Below are 16,873 nucleotides of genomic sequence, written 5' to 3' on the forward strand. Positions count from 1 at the left end.
ATAAACCACGTCAAATAACCAACATCCAGGTGAGTAGTGAGATCACTTCTTGTAAAACAATTACTATGTGACGAGGAATCACACACATATTGCTTCATGCGTAACTGACATACTGTACAGAATTTATCTGAATAGTGATTAAATACCTTGAAAAAATATATGGGAATTACAGGAATATAGGTTTTATTGTGAAACGTAGGATGATTTTTCAAATGTTAGTTTTTTTTTTATTGCTACCTGCCTTTAGGTTGCTTTTAGATGGAAGTCATATCCCCTCATCCTCCAGACCAGCATTTCTCAACCCAGATCCGAACAGTTCACATTTGCTAGGCCACTGAGTAGGTGCACAGGTGTATCACCAACTGTCACATTTTAAAAATCCACCGGTGACCTGTGAAACATGAACTGTTTGCAGTGACGTTCGGTGGGGTGAGGCAGGTGAGGCAGAGCCTTTCCTGTCATACTAACATTTGGACCAGAGTTTTGACTATATAAAGTATATGAAAAATACAAAGAATATGTTAGAAATATCTTCTTTGTATTGTTCTAATCATTTTTATAGTCAAAACTCTGGAGCAGGTGAGGCAGTGCTTATCTTTTCCGCACATCTCTGATCAAAACTAACCAAATTTCCAGGAGTTTATACTGCTGCACCTTTGTATAATGCCCACATGAACCCTTTGGCTCATATGGGCGGTATTCAATTATTTTCACCCCCTTCCACTACTGTTCTGTTTCTGCTGACGGGTGTGATATCATCATTTCAGCTCGCTTCCCCTGGGGTAGCGAGATGCCCATCCCTTTATGCAGCTAAACCTGATTACTATGGGTGTGATATGTGCGATAACGAGGATCAATTTAGAAAGGAGATTGGGCGTGATATATCATTTGAATACTACCCATTGTGTGTAAATCTGGCTCTGGTACTAGCCAGTGCCTCCTGAGCTGAGCCATTTACCTTACCGCACGTCCCTGACTGTTTGGGGTCCTGAGGACCAAGTTTGAGAATTCCTGCTCCAGACAGTGAACAATCTATGCCTCATGGGATGGATTTAGTGTGGCTGTCATGGTCCGGCGGATCGGGTTCCGGGACCAGCGGTACTTACCTGTCCGGACGCTCTGGCGCGGTCCCTCCGCTGGTGGTGCGGGCTGCTGGCGAGGGGCACGACTTGCAGGCATATCTTGGAGAAGAGGTCTCAGAGGCAGCAGCAAACGTTTGTGCAGCTTCCAGCTGCAGAGGTATGGGATGGGCGTTGCTGCCTTGGAAGGATCAGCTAATCTAAAACACTCAGTCACCTGCAAGGTTTGCAAAACCAATGGGAAACAATCTGCAGGTATAAATCTGGGGATTTCTGGGTAAGAAATCGCCAGTGCAACGTCTCTCACACAGTACTGTGTGTGTGTGTGTGTGTGTGTGTGTGTGTGTCAATCTGCGCTCCACAGCCTTGAATCTACAGCATTCTGTTCCAGTTTCTCTGCAAGTTCCTAGAATTCCAGGCTTCTTCACTTCACTGACTGAATCCTCAGTTCTCAGCTCCAGCATAATCCTCTCAGAAGTCCTATGAAAAAGACTTTTATCCAGCCTGCCTAGTTTATCCTGTGGAAAGCTACCGACACCGAAACCCAAGCCACAACTCCGGATATTCAAAATCCAAGCCCCGTGACAGTTTGCACTGGCCCAATGGATCCGGAGGGAGCGCAAGGTTCCGGTACCACTTCTCGTCTCGGGAGTTTGGAGGAGTCCCAGCGTCAGTTGGCGCAATTTTTTCAAGGTATATCTACTCGGCAAGATTCCATGCAGGTCGACATCGCCAACATGGCCGCCAGTCGACGAACTGAACCTCAACAAGTTGCGCCTCCTCCAGTGCCGATGGTTGCGTCACCCTCTTCCTTACGCTTACCCACGCCCACCAAGTTCGACGAGAACCCGAAGATGTGTTGTGGGTTCTTGAATCAGTGTGAGATTTATTTCTCTCTGCAGCCTTTCAACTTCCCGTCCCAGAAAGCTAAAGTTGCTTATATAGTATCTCTCCTGGCAGGCTCTGCTCTGGACTGGGTGTCACCTCTGTGGGAAAGAGCCGATCCCCTACTTGATAATTACTCTGAATTCCTAGTCTCCTTCCGGAAGATTTTTGACGAACCCGGAAGGACCACATCGGCTTCTATTGAGATAATGCATCTCCGGCAAGGGAACCGGACCATCGGTCAGTACGCAGTACTGTTTCAGATCTATGCCTCTGAACTCCGGTGGAATGAGGAACCATTAGTAGCCGCCTTCTGGAGTGGTCTAGCAGAGAAAATTAAGGATGAACTGGCTACTAGGGATTTACCACCCAAGTTGGACAATCTGATTTCCCTGTGTACCAAGGTGGATCTGCGCTTCCGAGAGCGACAATTGGAAAAGAATCGAGGGGAACGTCCGAGATTCTGTCCTCTGCCACCTCCTTCTACCTCTCCACCTGAGGTGACTCAAGACGAGCCTATGCAAGTTAATAGGGCTCGCCTCACGCCTGAGGAACGTCAAAGGAGACGCAGGGAGAACTTGTGTCTGTATTGCAGAGCTTCTGGCCACTTGGTGGCTTCCTGCACTCAGCGTCTGGGAAACTAGACCTCCTAACCAGCCGTGGAGACACTAGGTTAGGAGTGTTGAATTCGTCTCCATATCACTCTGAACCAGCCTTTGAAGTTACCTTGACCTTGCCGCAGGGTCCTAAAAATTTCCATTCTCTTCTAGATTCGGGAGCCGCTGGGAATTTCGTCACAGCAGATGTGGTGCAGCAATTTCAGATACCTACAGTCAAGCTTCCTCGTCCGATTTCTCTTTCCGCTGTGGACAGTAGCAGAATATCCAGTGGAATTGTCACCCAACAGACTCTCCCTCTTCAGTTATGTGTAGGAGCACTCCATAAGGAGTTACTTAATTCCTTAGTTATTCCAAAGGCTACTCATGATATTGTTTTAGGGCTTCCTTGGCTCCAGAGGCACAACCCAAGAATTAATTGGGAAAATATGCAAGTTTTGGCTTGGGGAGAGACCTGTTCCCGTTCCTGTCTTCCTTGTATCAAACCTCTGAATAAATGCAATCTGGAATCTCATCCTCTAATTCCGCCTCAGTATTCTTCTTATTCCAATGTCTTTAGCAAGCAAGCAGCAGAGGTTCTTCCTCCTCACAGATCCTGGGACTGTCCTATTGATCTTCTACCTGGGAAAACACCTCCTAGGGGGCGAGTATACCCTCTCTCGGCTCCTGAGACAGAATCCATGTCGGAGTACATTAAGTAAAATCTGGCTAGAGGGTTCATCCGGCCTTCCACGTCCCCGGCCGGTGCAGGGTTTTTCTTTGTACAGAAAAAAGATGGAGGTCTTCGCCCTTGCATCGATTACCGGGGTTTAAATGAAATAACAATCAAAAATCGTTACCCATTACCCCTGATCTCTGAGCTTTTTGATCGAGTTAAGGGTGCTTCAATCTTCTCCAAATTAGATCTCAGAGGAGCATATAATCTGATCCGGATTAGAGCGGGTGATGAGCGGAAAACGGCCTTTAACACTCGAGATGGGCATTTCGAGTATCAAGTTATGCCCTTCGGCCTTAGTAATGCGCCAGCTGTTTTCCAGAACTTTGTGAATGAAATCTTCAGAGATCTACTGTATAAATCGGTCGTAGTATATCTAGATGACATCTTAATTTTCTCGTCCTCTATGAAAGACCATTGTTTGCAAGTTCAAGAGGTGCTTAAGAGACTGCGGCAACACCACTTATACTGCAAGCTTGAAAAATGTGTTTTCGAACAGCCTTCAATGCCTTTCCTGGGGTACATAATTTCAGGCTCTGGGTTGGAGATGGACCCAGCCAAGGTACAAGCGATCCTCAGTTGGCCAAAACCCAACACTTTTAAATCTATACAGCGATTCTTGGGCTTTGCAAACTTCTATCGAAGATTTATCAAGGGATTCTCTGCTATAGTGGCTCCTATCACCGCTCCTACCCGGAAGGAGGCTAATCCTAGGGAATGGTCACCAGCGGCTGAAGCAGCGTTCCTACACTTGAAACAGGCCTTCACTACGGCTCCGGTTCTAAGGCAACCTGATACCAACAAAGCCTTTGTATTGGAGGTTGACGCTTCTGCCGACGCTGTGGGAGCAGTCCTCTCCCAGAGGTCAGAGGATAACAAGTTGCATCCATGCGGATTCTTTTCCAAAAAAATTCTTCCAGCGGAGAGGAATTATACTATAGGGGAGCAAGAACTTTTGGCCGTAAAGTTAGCTCTAGGAGAGTGGCGGTATCTCTTGGAAGGAGCCAAATTCCCCATCTCTATTTTCACTGATCATAAGAACCTAATCTTCCTCAGGAATATCCAGTGTCTGAACCCTCGCTTAGCTCGGTGGGCTATGTTCTTCACCAGATTCAACTTTGTTCTTACTTTTAGACCCGGGGCTCAAAACCAAAAAGCAGATGCTCTCTCCCGGTCCTACTCCTCAGATGACTCTAAGGACTCACCTCCTCCTCAGCCGGTATTAGAGACTCGAAATTTTGCTTCGACTAAGATTCAACCCCCAGTGGGGAGGGTGTTCGTTCCTCTCTCTCTCCGGAAGAGGTTGTTATCCTGGGCTCATTCTTCACGGTTTTCCGGTCATGCTGGAGTCCACAAGATGACCGAATTTATTCAGTGCTCTTATTGGTGGCCTTCTTTAAAGTCTGATGTCTCTACCTTCATTGCCTCCTGTACCAAATGTGCACAACACAAGATCCTTCGACAACGTTCCATTGGGCAATTGTCTCCGTTAGCTGTTCCCAAGTTGCCTTGGACACATCTTTCTATGGACTTTGTCACAGATTTACCCGCCTCTAAAGGGTACACAACCATTTTGGTAGTTGTCGATCGCTTCTCCAAGATGGCTCGATTTGTACCCCTCAAGGGTCTTCCTTCGGCACCTGAATTAGCACAGTTCTTCATCTCAGAAATCTTCAGATTCCATGGTCTGCCAACCGAGATAGTTTCCGATCGCGGAGTCCAGTTGGTGGCCAGGTTTTGGAGAGCTCTCTACACAGCTTTACAAATTCAACTAAAATTTTCGACAGCATATTATCCTCAGACCAACGGGAGCACGGAAAGAATCAACCAGGATTTGGAGACCTTCCTCAGAATTCATGTCTCGTCCTCCCAGGACGACTGGTTCGAACATCTGCCATGGGCAGAATTTGCTCATAACAATTCCTACCACTCTTCCACAGGTCATACTCCCTTCTTCACAGTATATGGGTTACATCCCCGGGTTCCTCAGTTCTTGGCTGTACCCAATCTGGATCTTCCTGCAGTACAAAAACTTTTAAGGTACTCTCCAGAATTTGGAAAATAGTTCATCAAAATCTACGAAAGATATCATCCGTTATAAATTCTGGGCGGATAAGAAAATAAGAATTGCACCTAAACTATCTGTAGGTGATCAAGTTTGGCTCTCAACTCGTAACTTGAGGTTACGTGTTCCATCTATGAAATTTGCTCCTCGCTACATCGGTCCCTTCTCAGTGGAACAGGTGATCAGCCCAGTAACTTACAAACTTAAGTTACCTTCCTATTTAAGAGTCTTCCCAACCTTCCATATCTCGCTTCTAAAACCCCTAATTTTAAACAAGCTCTGCAAAATTCTTCCCTGTTCTCCAAGAGTGGTTACAGACCGCGGGGTCGAATTGGAGGTTAAGAAGGTCCTTGATTCCCGAATGCGACATGGTCGTCTACAATATCTCCTGGACTGGAAGGGGTATGGTCCTGAAGAGCGTTCTTGGGAGGATCCATCAGATATACACGCCCCTGCGTTGCTTCACAAGTTTCATGAAGAGAATCCTAGCAAGCCTGGTGGCTGTCCAGTGGCCATCCCTAAAAGGGGGGTAATGTCACGGTCCGGCGGCTCGGGTTCCGGGACCAGCGGTACTTACCTGTCTGGACGCTCTGGCGCGGTCCCTCCGGTGGGGGTGCGGGCTGCTGGCGAGGGGCACGACTTGCAGGCATATCTGGGAGGAGAGGTCTCAGAGGCAGCAGCAAATGTTTGTGCAGCTTCCAGCTGCAGAGGTATGGGATTGGCGTGGCCGCCTTGGAAGGATCAGCTAATCTAAAACACTCAGTCACCTGCAAGGTTTGCAAAACCAATGGGAAACAGTCTGCAGGTATAAATCTGGGGATTTCTGGGTAAGAAATCGCCAGTGCAACGTCTCTCACACAGTACTGTGTGTGTGTGTGTGTGTGTGTGTGTGTGTGTGTGTGTGTGTGTGTCAATCTGCGCTCAACAGCCTTGAATCTACAGCATTCTGTTCCAGTTTCTCTGCAAGTTCCTAGAATTCCAGGCTTCGTCACTTCACTGACTGAATCCTCAGTTCTCAGCTCCAGCATAATCCTCTCAGAAGTCCTATGAAAAAGACTTTTATCCAGCCTGCCCGGTTTATCCTGTGGAAAGCTACTGACACCGAAACCCAAGCCACAACTCCGGATATTCAAAATCCAAGCCCCGTGACAGTGGCTGATTACCCAGGAGCTAGACAGACATTTTTTTTCAGGTATAGAGCTCATAGTTCTCTACCAGGTTCACTGATTTCAGGAACTGGCTTTAATGCGCACTTTCTACCATATTAGGTGCATTCTCAAAACATGGTCTGACTACACAGTGAAGCACCCACAACTGTAGTCACTCCAACCAATCACACACTGGAACTCATGTAGAACTGGATGCATTTATCATTAAAAATGCCGGCATAAAATATATGCAATTACATGTACTGTATTTGCTAAATCATACACATATCAAGATGCTTCCGTTCTGCAATAGTTGCATATGTGCCAAGATTGACAAAATGTAAACAGATGGCTGCAACTTCAACTAATATAGCAGTCACACTAATTATTTATATACAGTGGGATGGGCCTCGATGCAATCAACCAATCAGATTCATTTACCATTCATGCTGGTCTTACTCATACAGTAATTGTTTGGATATTGGAAGACTAAGGGTCCTCTCTCTTTCTCTTTCTCTCTGACGGGCCTATTTATTAACATTATTTTTACTTAAATCATGTGAAAAGGGTGTGAACACCCTTTTTCACATTATTTTAGTATCACCTGAATGTATTAAAGGGCATTTGGAGCAGTTTTCATGAAAAACTGTTCCAAACCCTTTAATTGTAATTTTTTTAGTAAGCCACATCGCATTCCCCATACTTATAATGGGAAATGCGATGTGGCCAAATTTACAAAAAACAAACAAAAAAAAATAATACTGCAGTGTGCCCTGTGATAATCTCGCCAGCTCTGGCTGTCAAGATTACAGGGCGGCACTGCGATGAGAACCCTTTTGCCCAGCTTACTCTGCCCTGGCAGAAAAAGCTGAGTGGTGTCCGGGCTCCATTGATCAGCTATGTGTGTCAGAAGATGGACCCGGCGCCCGGCAGCGCTCACCGGAGCAGTGGACACAGGCTCCAGTTCTGGTAAGTATGAATCCAGGGGGGAGTGGGGTGCTTTACCCTGCACGGGAATAGTCGTGATGGGGGGAATCTGGCGGCAATGGTAGCGACAGGCGGTGATGCATGCACAGCAGGCCATTTCGTAAAAAATACCCCGATGCTGCTGCAAAGAGGCATCACAGGGACAGAGCTTGACCGCAAGCTCTGTCCCTATATGCTATAATTGATACATCCATGTGATGTACTCAATTATCGCAGTGCGAGTTTGGTCATGTTTATCACCAGTCATCCGCATCATTAGATGCGGATGGTGATAAATAGACCTCTGATTGTTTAAGTCTGTTCCATCTTTAACATGTTTGTGCCTCAACATCTCCCACTGCTAGGAAGACTGGACAGACCTTACCTTACTATATACTGTAGCTACAACGGTAGTGGGCATAGAGGAAAACTGTTACAAGTGGGTGCTAACCTGGGCCCCCCACAGAGCCTCTTCCTTCTGGCCCGGGTAAGTAGTACCCGCTCACCCCCCTTATATTCAGTGCCCCTATTCAGTTTAGCTAATTTATACGGATGCAGGGTGCCTTGGCCCTGCATAATCTGCACCCATATAATTCTACTTACCTCTCCAGAGTACTGCATTTGCCAGTGCAGCAGAGCAGAAGAAATCACTGAGAAAATGGCTTGGGAGCCATTTTCCCAGAGATTTCCGCATGAGCAGTAGAGTAGAGGATACGGCGTGGGTTACCATGTGATGTTGCAGTAGTGCTGACAGGTGTGATGAGGACGTCCCTAGGGCAGAGTGGGGTTACTGATTTGGGCTTTTTAGAGGGCTATCTTTTTGTATGGGCTTGATGGCAGTTGCCCAAGGACCCCAGGAGTATAAGTGCCCTAGGCTGATAGCTGAGGGTCCTCTTTTTTCAGGGGTACCAGAGTTTTGAAAATCGGCCCTGGGGAACCAGAGATATGTGACTTTAAATTGTATAGCTATATACAAGTGCGCTGCCAGTAGCCGCTGGTATAGGGATGGTCAAATTCCCTTAAATAGATACAACAGAAACAATACAGAAACCAGTGCTGGCTGTGCGGATATAAATAATATGGACGGTTTGTAAAATTAAAAAATAAACAATTTATTAACCAATGAACATTAAAAAAAATATATATACAGGTTGAGTATCCCTTATCCAAAATGCTTGGGACCAGAGGTATTTTGGATATCGGATTTTTCCGTATTTTGGAATAATTGCATACCATAATGAGACATCATGGCAATGGGACCTAAATCTAAGCACAGAATGCATTTATGTTTTATATGCACCTTATACACACAGCCTGAAGGTAATTTTAGCCAATATTTTTTATAACTTTGTGCATTAAACAAAGTGTGTCTACATTCACACAATTCATTTATGTTTCATATACACCTTATATAAACAGTCTGAAGGTCATTTAATACAATATTTTTAATAACTGTGTGTATTAAACAAAGTTTGTGTACATTGAGCCATCAGAAAACAAAAGTTTCACTATCTCACTCTCGCTCAAAAAAGTCCGTATTTCGGAATATTCCGTATTTCGGATATTTGGATATGGGATACTCAACCTGTATATAAAAGGGTATGCATATGGATAAAAGCTAGTAAAATTTAAAAATTGCCATAGAAATGGTTTGAATTAAGCTGCCAACTACTTGAAATATTTTTGAATTCAGCCGATCCACCAAAAGGTTCCTGTAAATGAGTCCTCATAGGCTAAATAATAAATGCCAAAGGTCGATATCAGGAATCCAAGATTGCTGGTGTGGCTCTATGCGTTTTGCTGGCTACAGGACATCCAGCTTCATCAGGAGTATATGCTCCTGATGAAGCTGAATGTCCTGTAGCCAGCGAAACGCGTAGAGCCTTAATCTGATAGCCGACACCACACCAGCGATTTTGGATTCCTGATATCGACCTTTGGCATTTATTGGACACTGCACTCCCCCAACTGGATTATCAGCTTAAACTTCTACTATCTGGACTCCCCTTTGGCCATAAATGGACAATTCCTAAGGCTGACAGCACATCAAGGGATAGTTCCAACTGTTCTGGTAATATCCAATGTTTATTGCTGACTGTTATTAGTTGGTGGAGGTCCTAGCCTATGACGACTCATTTACAGGAACCTTTTGGTGGATCGGCTGAATTAAAAAATATTTCAAGTAGTTGGCAGCTTAATTTAAACCATTTCTATGGCATTGTTTACATTTTACTAGCTTTTATCCATATGCATACCCTTTTATATATATATTTTTTTAATGTTCATTGGTAAATAAATTGTTTATTTTTTAATTTTACAAACCGTCCAGATTATTGATATCTGCACAGCCAGTGCTGGTTTCTGTATTGTTTCTGTTATATCTGACTTTAAAGCAGTGGTCCCCATCCGAGCCTGTTAATTGACCAGCTAGATATTTCGGGTTCTGTCTGACTTAGAGTTTTTCTGAGGGTATACTACAAAAGCTGTGACTCTCCCCTTTCAATGACACTGGCAGTATGTCTTTACTATACCCAGAAACAGTGATATCAGCCTTCAAGCAGTTTTATATTTTTGGCGGTGGATTGCTCTGACTCTGATCTCCAAGCTCTCTGTACCTCCTGAAAGGTGGGACTCTCTAATTTTTTATCTAGGTACTTGAGATATCTGCAGTCAAGCAAGCTGCCCTCTCACCGGAAAATGATGAATATTAAGCCCACTCCACTATCCACCCCTCCCCTGCCTATTAAACACCCACTACCGCTGGAGGATGGGTAGGGGCCCCAGTGCATTGCTTTGCCCAGGGGCCTACACTGCTGTTAAGACAGCCCTGGCTTCTAATTAGATTTCCATTAGAAAAAAAAATAAAAGCAATATAAACTGAAAAGTAAAAATAGAGAAAAAAATAATAATCTAAGAATAAAAATGAAGGAATGCTTTATTTCATGAATAAATTATTTTGTCTTGGCGCTGTTATTGCCATCATGAAATTGTGATAGGCCATTCTCATTAAATATTTGTCAATAGCCATCTTGGGGGTTAATGTATCAAGTAGTGAAAAGATTTGAGAAGTTCCCATGGCAGCCATCATATTCAACATATAATTTTACAGAATGTACTTGATACAGTAAATGCTACCTCAAAGCTGTTTGGTTACTATAGGCAACTTCACTGGCCTAATTCTGCGCTCGTTTCACTGCTTGTGTCAACCCCTTAGAGTAGCTGCATTTTAGAAAATGCACTGGAGTGAAAATTATATGCTACAGAGAATGTAAGGAAAAAAAGATGGGGTGTAGGTTGAGTGAGCAAGAGCATATTTAATAACCCTCCTGGAAGCTGCGGGAGCATCACGATTTCTGGGGTTGCCCTCCGCAGCCATGGAAGGGTAAATGACTGTCCCACATCTTCCTGAAGTGGGCAGGATGGGAATAAAATTCCTAAGAGATCGGTGGCTGTGTGAATGGGGAGGGTCTAAATATGCAAATCAATCTGTTTAGCCCCACCCCTACCCAGGGACACGCAAATCACTGGCATTTCCCAATCTTGGGGGCGAGGCCTAATGATATCACAGTCTAGCCCTTACCCCTGAAGTGTTCTGCTGCGTCTCCTGGTGAGGAGACATAAAAGGTAGGTAAGTATGAACAAGAGGCACAGTCAGCATAAAAAAAGATAGCAGCTGCATAGGTGACATTCAGATTACAGCCAAGATGACTATGAGAGCACAGGGGAGCTGGAGTAGTGTGAGAGAGTCTGTGAGGTTAATGGGAATGTTTGTTGAAACGTCAGTTGTTAACTTAAGACTGTGCAAGAGTGAGGAGGAGAAAGATTTTATCATTTTTTTTATTGCAACTGTCCTACAAGCTAATCTGCAGGAGAAATGCATGTTCATTTCAAATTGCTGTGTAATGTAACTAAAGCCATGGGCTTGGAGAGGAAGAATGGAAATTGTTTTTTAAAAAAAAGTTAATTTTGTTTGTGCACCAGTTGAGAGATCTGGCACATAGGGCCAAATGTAGTAGAGTGAGAGTTTCAGAAAGTGAGAGATTTGGTAAGGTTTTTCAGGGTTTTTTTTTAAGCGGCAATCATTTACACTGCAAAACCAGGTTGATCTTGCTGTGTAAATGATTGCCACTTACCAAATCTATCACTTTTTGAAACACTCACTCTATTACATTTGGCCCCCAGTCTTTATAACAGCTTTGAAATGTGCTGCAGTACCACATCTGTGTCATACAGATTGTTTACACACTTGTATGTTTGTTGGTTGTTTTACATCTTGTTTTACCATTAACCAAAGTTAATGGTAGGTGGGATGTCCTTAAAAAAGATTATAGGGACCTAGGCCATAAAATAAAGGCAAGGACATCTAGGGTAATATTCTCTGAAATATTACCTGTGCCACGCACTAGTTCTGGGAGGCAGAGCGAGACTAGGGAGGCAAATGTGTGGCTTAGAGACTGGTGTAGGAAGGAGGGGTTTGTGTTCCTGGAACACTGGGCGGACTTCTCAGTCAGGCGCCACCTTTTTTGTTGTGATGGATTGCACCTGAATGAGGACGGGGCAGTGGTGCCGGGGCAAAGGATGGTTAGAAGGTTGGAGGAGGTTTTAAACTAGGTGCCGGGGGGAGGGACAAGAAAGAATTAGTGGGACAACTAGAGAGAGAGCAGAAATAAAGGATGTATAAAGTATGATGGGGGAGGAGAGGGGGAAAGGAGAAAAAAAAGTCAGCAATGGTAAATTAAGGAAAACTTAACATCCTAAGGAAATGACTACAACTAAACTTGCACTCAATGGAAGTAAAAAGCTTAAGTGTATGCTTGCAAATGCACAAAGCCTAACAAGTAAAATGATGGAATTAGAAACAATTGCACTTAAGGACCAATACGATGTCATAGGAATTACAGAGACATGGTGGGACGATTCTCATGACTGGGCAGCAAACATGGAGGGGTACACCCTCTTCAGGAGAGATAGGAGTAATAAAAGAGGAGGGGGCGTTTGTCTTTATGTTAAGCCATTCTTAAAACCGTATGTAAAGGAGATCATTTATGAGGGTACTTGAGATAACGTGGAGTCATTATGGGTTGAGATTTCGAGTGGGGGTGAAGATACAAAAAAGGTTTTAATAGGGACATGGTACAAACCACCAGCTATTAGTGTGTCTGATGAATTACAACTCTTGCAGCAAATCGAAAAAGCAGCAGGAATGGGGGAGGTCATTATCATAGGGGACTTTAATTACCCGGACATAAATTGGAACACCAAAACAGCAAATACAACTAGAGGAAACAGGTTCTTAAATACGCTAAAAGATCATTACTTGTCCCAGTTAATTGAGGAACCAACTAGACATAGGTCTATTGGACTTAGGGGGTCATTCCGAGTTGATCTTAGCTGTGCTAAATTTAGCACAGCTCCGATCATGAACTCAGACATGCGGGGGGGCGCCCAGCACAGGGCTAGTCCACCCCGCATGTCAGTGCCGGCCCTCCCCTGCAGAAGTGCAAAGGCATCGCACAGCGGCGATACCTTTGCACTTCAAGAGTAGATCCCGGCCAGCGCAGCTTTAGCATGCTGGCCGGGAGCAACTCATCGCTCCCCGACCCGCAGCAGCTGCATGTGATGTCATGCAGCCACCGTGGCCCGCCCCTCAACGGTCCAGCCACTCCTGCGTTAGCCGCAATGGCCCGCCCCTCAACAGTCCATCCACTACTGTGTTGGCCGTTCAGCCCCCTCCCGCCCAGCAACTGCCTCTGTCTCAGAGGCGATCGCTAGGCACCGACGGCTGCCATGCGCCAGTGCACTGCGGCACCGGCACATGCGCAGTTTCTGACCCGATCGCTGCGCTGCGACAAACTGCAGCGAGCGATCGGGTCAGAATGCCCCCCCTAGTACTAACTAATAATATGGAGATAACATCAAATACTAAAGTAGGGGAGACCCTGGGAAATAGTGATCATAATATGATCACATTCGATATCAGCTTGCAAAAACAACACTATAAGGGTCTAACTAAGACTTTAAACTTTAGAAAAGCTAATTTCAACTTGCTGAAACAAGCAATTAAGGACATAAATTGGGAAATTGTGTTTCATGGTAAGAATACGGCTGAAATGTGGGATGTTTTTACAACTGAGCTCAATAAGTACACTCCCAAGTTCATTCCCAAGGTTAACAAAAGCAGGAGTAATAAATTCAAGCCAATGTGGCTTAATAAGAAGGTCAAGGAACAAATGGATAAAAAGAGGAGAGCTTTCAAAGCATTTAAGTCTGACGGGAAGGCGGAATCTTTCCAGTTCTACAGGGAATGTAACAAAAAATGCAAAAAAGAAATCAGAGCAGCCAAAACAGAAAACGAAAAACAAATAGCAAAGGAGAGCAAATCAAACCCCAAAAAGTTCTTTATGTATATAAATGGTAAAAGGCTAAAAAATGAGAATATTGGACTAGTAATGGGCGAGCTAGATGTCTTGATTAATGATGATATGGAAAAAGCAGATTTATTGAATAAATTCTTTTCATCAGTATTCACGAGAGAGGACCGTTGATGGCAGAAGTGCACAACAAAAGCGTTAATAGTGACCTTTTGCTAAGCACTTGGTTAAACGAGAAAGGAGTTAGAGAGAGATTAAGTAAAATTAAAATAAATAAATCTCCTGGGCCGGATGAATTACACCCCAGGGTTCTTATGGAACTTAACTCAGAGCTATCGAGGCCCCTATATTTGATTGTCAGTGAGTCAATTACATCAGGAATGATACCAAAAGACTGGCGTACAGCAGAGGTAGTCCCAATATTTAAAAAGGGAATTAAAACTCATCCCGGCAACTATAGACCAGTAAGTTTGACATCAATAGTGGGGAAAATACTGTAAGGAATATTAAGGGATAGTATACTAGAGTACTTAGATACCTCCAAGGTTATTAATAGGCACCAACATGGTTTTATGAAGGACAGGTCATGCCAAACAAACTTAATAAGCTTCTACGAGAAAGTGAGTGACAATATTGATCAGGATAAAGCAGTGGATGTGGTCTTTTTGGACTTTGCTAAGGCCTTTGACACAGTGCCACATAAGAGACTAATTTTCAAATTGAGAGAGCTTGGGGTGAAAAACATATTTGTACTTGGGTAAGTAATTGGCTGTATAACAGAAAACAGCAAGTGGTGATAAATGGGATGTTTTCTGAATGGGCCTCAGTGCTTAGTGGAATACCGCAGGGTTCAGTACTCGGGCCATTGCTGTTTAACATATTCATTAATGACCTGAGAGTGGGCTTAGAAAGCACAGTGTCAGTTTTCGCAGACAACACTAAATTGTGTTGAGTAATTAATTCTGACAAGGATGTTGAGTCTCTGCGGAATGATTTATCTAGACTGGAGGTCTGGACAGACAAATGGGGTATGAGTTTCAATATAGAAAAATTTAAAGTTATGCACTTTGGGACTAAGAATAATCGGACAGCCTATAAATTAAATGGGGAAAATGTAGGGATAACCGTAGTTGAAAAGGATTTGGGTGTGCTCATCGATAATAGACTTAGTAGCAGTACGCAGTGTCAAAATGCAGCAACAAAAGCAAATAAGGTGTTAGCATGCATAAAACGGGGTATGGAGACAAGGGATGAGAGTGTAATCCTGCCACTGTATAAATCATTGGTGCGGCCACACTTGGAATATTGTGTACAGTTCTGGGCACCACACTATAAAAAAGATATCTTGGAACTCGAAAGGGTTCAAAGGCGAGCCACCAAACTGGTTAAGGGGTTAGAGGCACTGAATTATGAGGAAAGACTAACAAGGTTAGATTTGTTTACACTGGAAATGAGGAGGCTGAGAGGGGACATTATTAACATTTATAAATACATTAAGGGACAATACAAGGACTTATCAGACAATCTGTTTATCAACGCTACACAGGACACAAGGACACCCCCTGAGGTTAGAAGAAAAAAAAATTCATACACAAAGGAGGAATGGGTTCTACACAGTAAGAACAATAAAGATTGTGAATTCCCTACCAGAGGAGGTAGTAATGGTGGACTCACTAAATAAGTTCAAAAATGGATTAGATAAATTCCTAACTGATAGAAATATCCAAGGCTACAGCATCTAAGTGATTTATAATTTAAAATACAGGTTGAACTCGATGGACATCTTGTCTTTTTTCAACCTCACCAACTATGTAACTATGTAACTATTGTGGCCTATTTATCAAACCTATCTGCCCCGTTAATTATGCGAAAACAGCAGTATCTGCATAATTATCACTAAATTCAGTTTCTAAAGCAAATACCGCAGGAGATATTAGAAATACTGTCAGCATCGTAGGACACTGCTGTCTGAAAATTCATGTAGCCATAGGGATCATAATGCCAACCAATGCAAGAAAGTGCACTGACGACCACATTTAAATATATGTATATCTCTTATTTTTGTTATTTGCAAGTACATAACAGCTACATAATGTGAGTAATATGCAATCTACCGATTGTATGCATAATGTGCAATCAGGGAGACTACATCCTGTTAAACAAAGACAATATACTACTCTACACTCATCTTTAACTAAACTTCTGTGTTCTGTAGAGAGGCCAAATGAAGGGCAACTAATATCGCCATAGTAACATAGACATGTTAAAATTCAATAAATGAGAACATCACAGTATATTAAAGGGAACCTGTCAATCATACCTCCCATTGTCTTCCCTCTTACTAGATGTGTTTGGATACAGGCCAGCTAATGCATAATTATCACTGGCAGTGGGCCACATTGGTCAAGTGTCCTTAATCTTTTGTAGTTGCTCAAATTATACCAAACTAAAGCTTAGTGTGTGTAGCCCTATAGCCTATGTTCATTTATATTCCTTTTTCATACTACCATGTTTAATAAACTCAATTCAATAGATATCTTTATTCCGACAAAGGTTTTTCCTCTTAGATCTGTCTGTCCTGCTCTCACCTGCTGTAAAACCGCACAGCCATCCCATCTGTGGCCTTCCTTTATATTCATGATAATCTAATGCCTATTATTCAAATCATAATTCTTTGCTTTGTATTTAAAAATAAACCATAGATTTACCACAGGGATATCATATTACTAAACCGTTGTATTTGTGTTTCAGATGTTGTTGTTTATCTTTTATCAACTGCATACCCAAAGGCAACATCATAGTCTGGTATCATATATTACAAGTTATGCTGGGCATGCATGGTCAAATAAAATGCCTTTTCAGACCAACAGACATTCTGGGGTATATTCAATTGAAGTCGAAAGCTGCCGCCTGTAGGAAAGATGGCAGTTTTTGACTTTTTTAGGTCGGAAGGGGTTCCAACTTATTCAATATACCCCAAAATTATCTGACAAGTCGGGAAATTCGACTTGTCGGAAAGCATGTGGA

Source organism: Pseudophryne corroboree, chromosome 3 (genome assembly GCF_028390025.1).
Source record: "Pseudophryne corroboree isolate aPseCor3 chromosome 3, aPseCor3.hap2, whole genome shotgun sequence".
Taxonomy (NCBI): Eukaryota; Metazoa; Chordata; class Amphibia; order Anura; family Myobatrachidae; genus Pseudophryne; species Pseudophryne corroboree.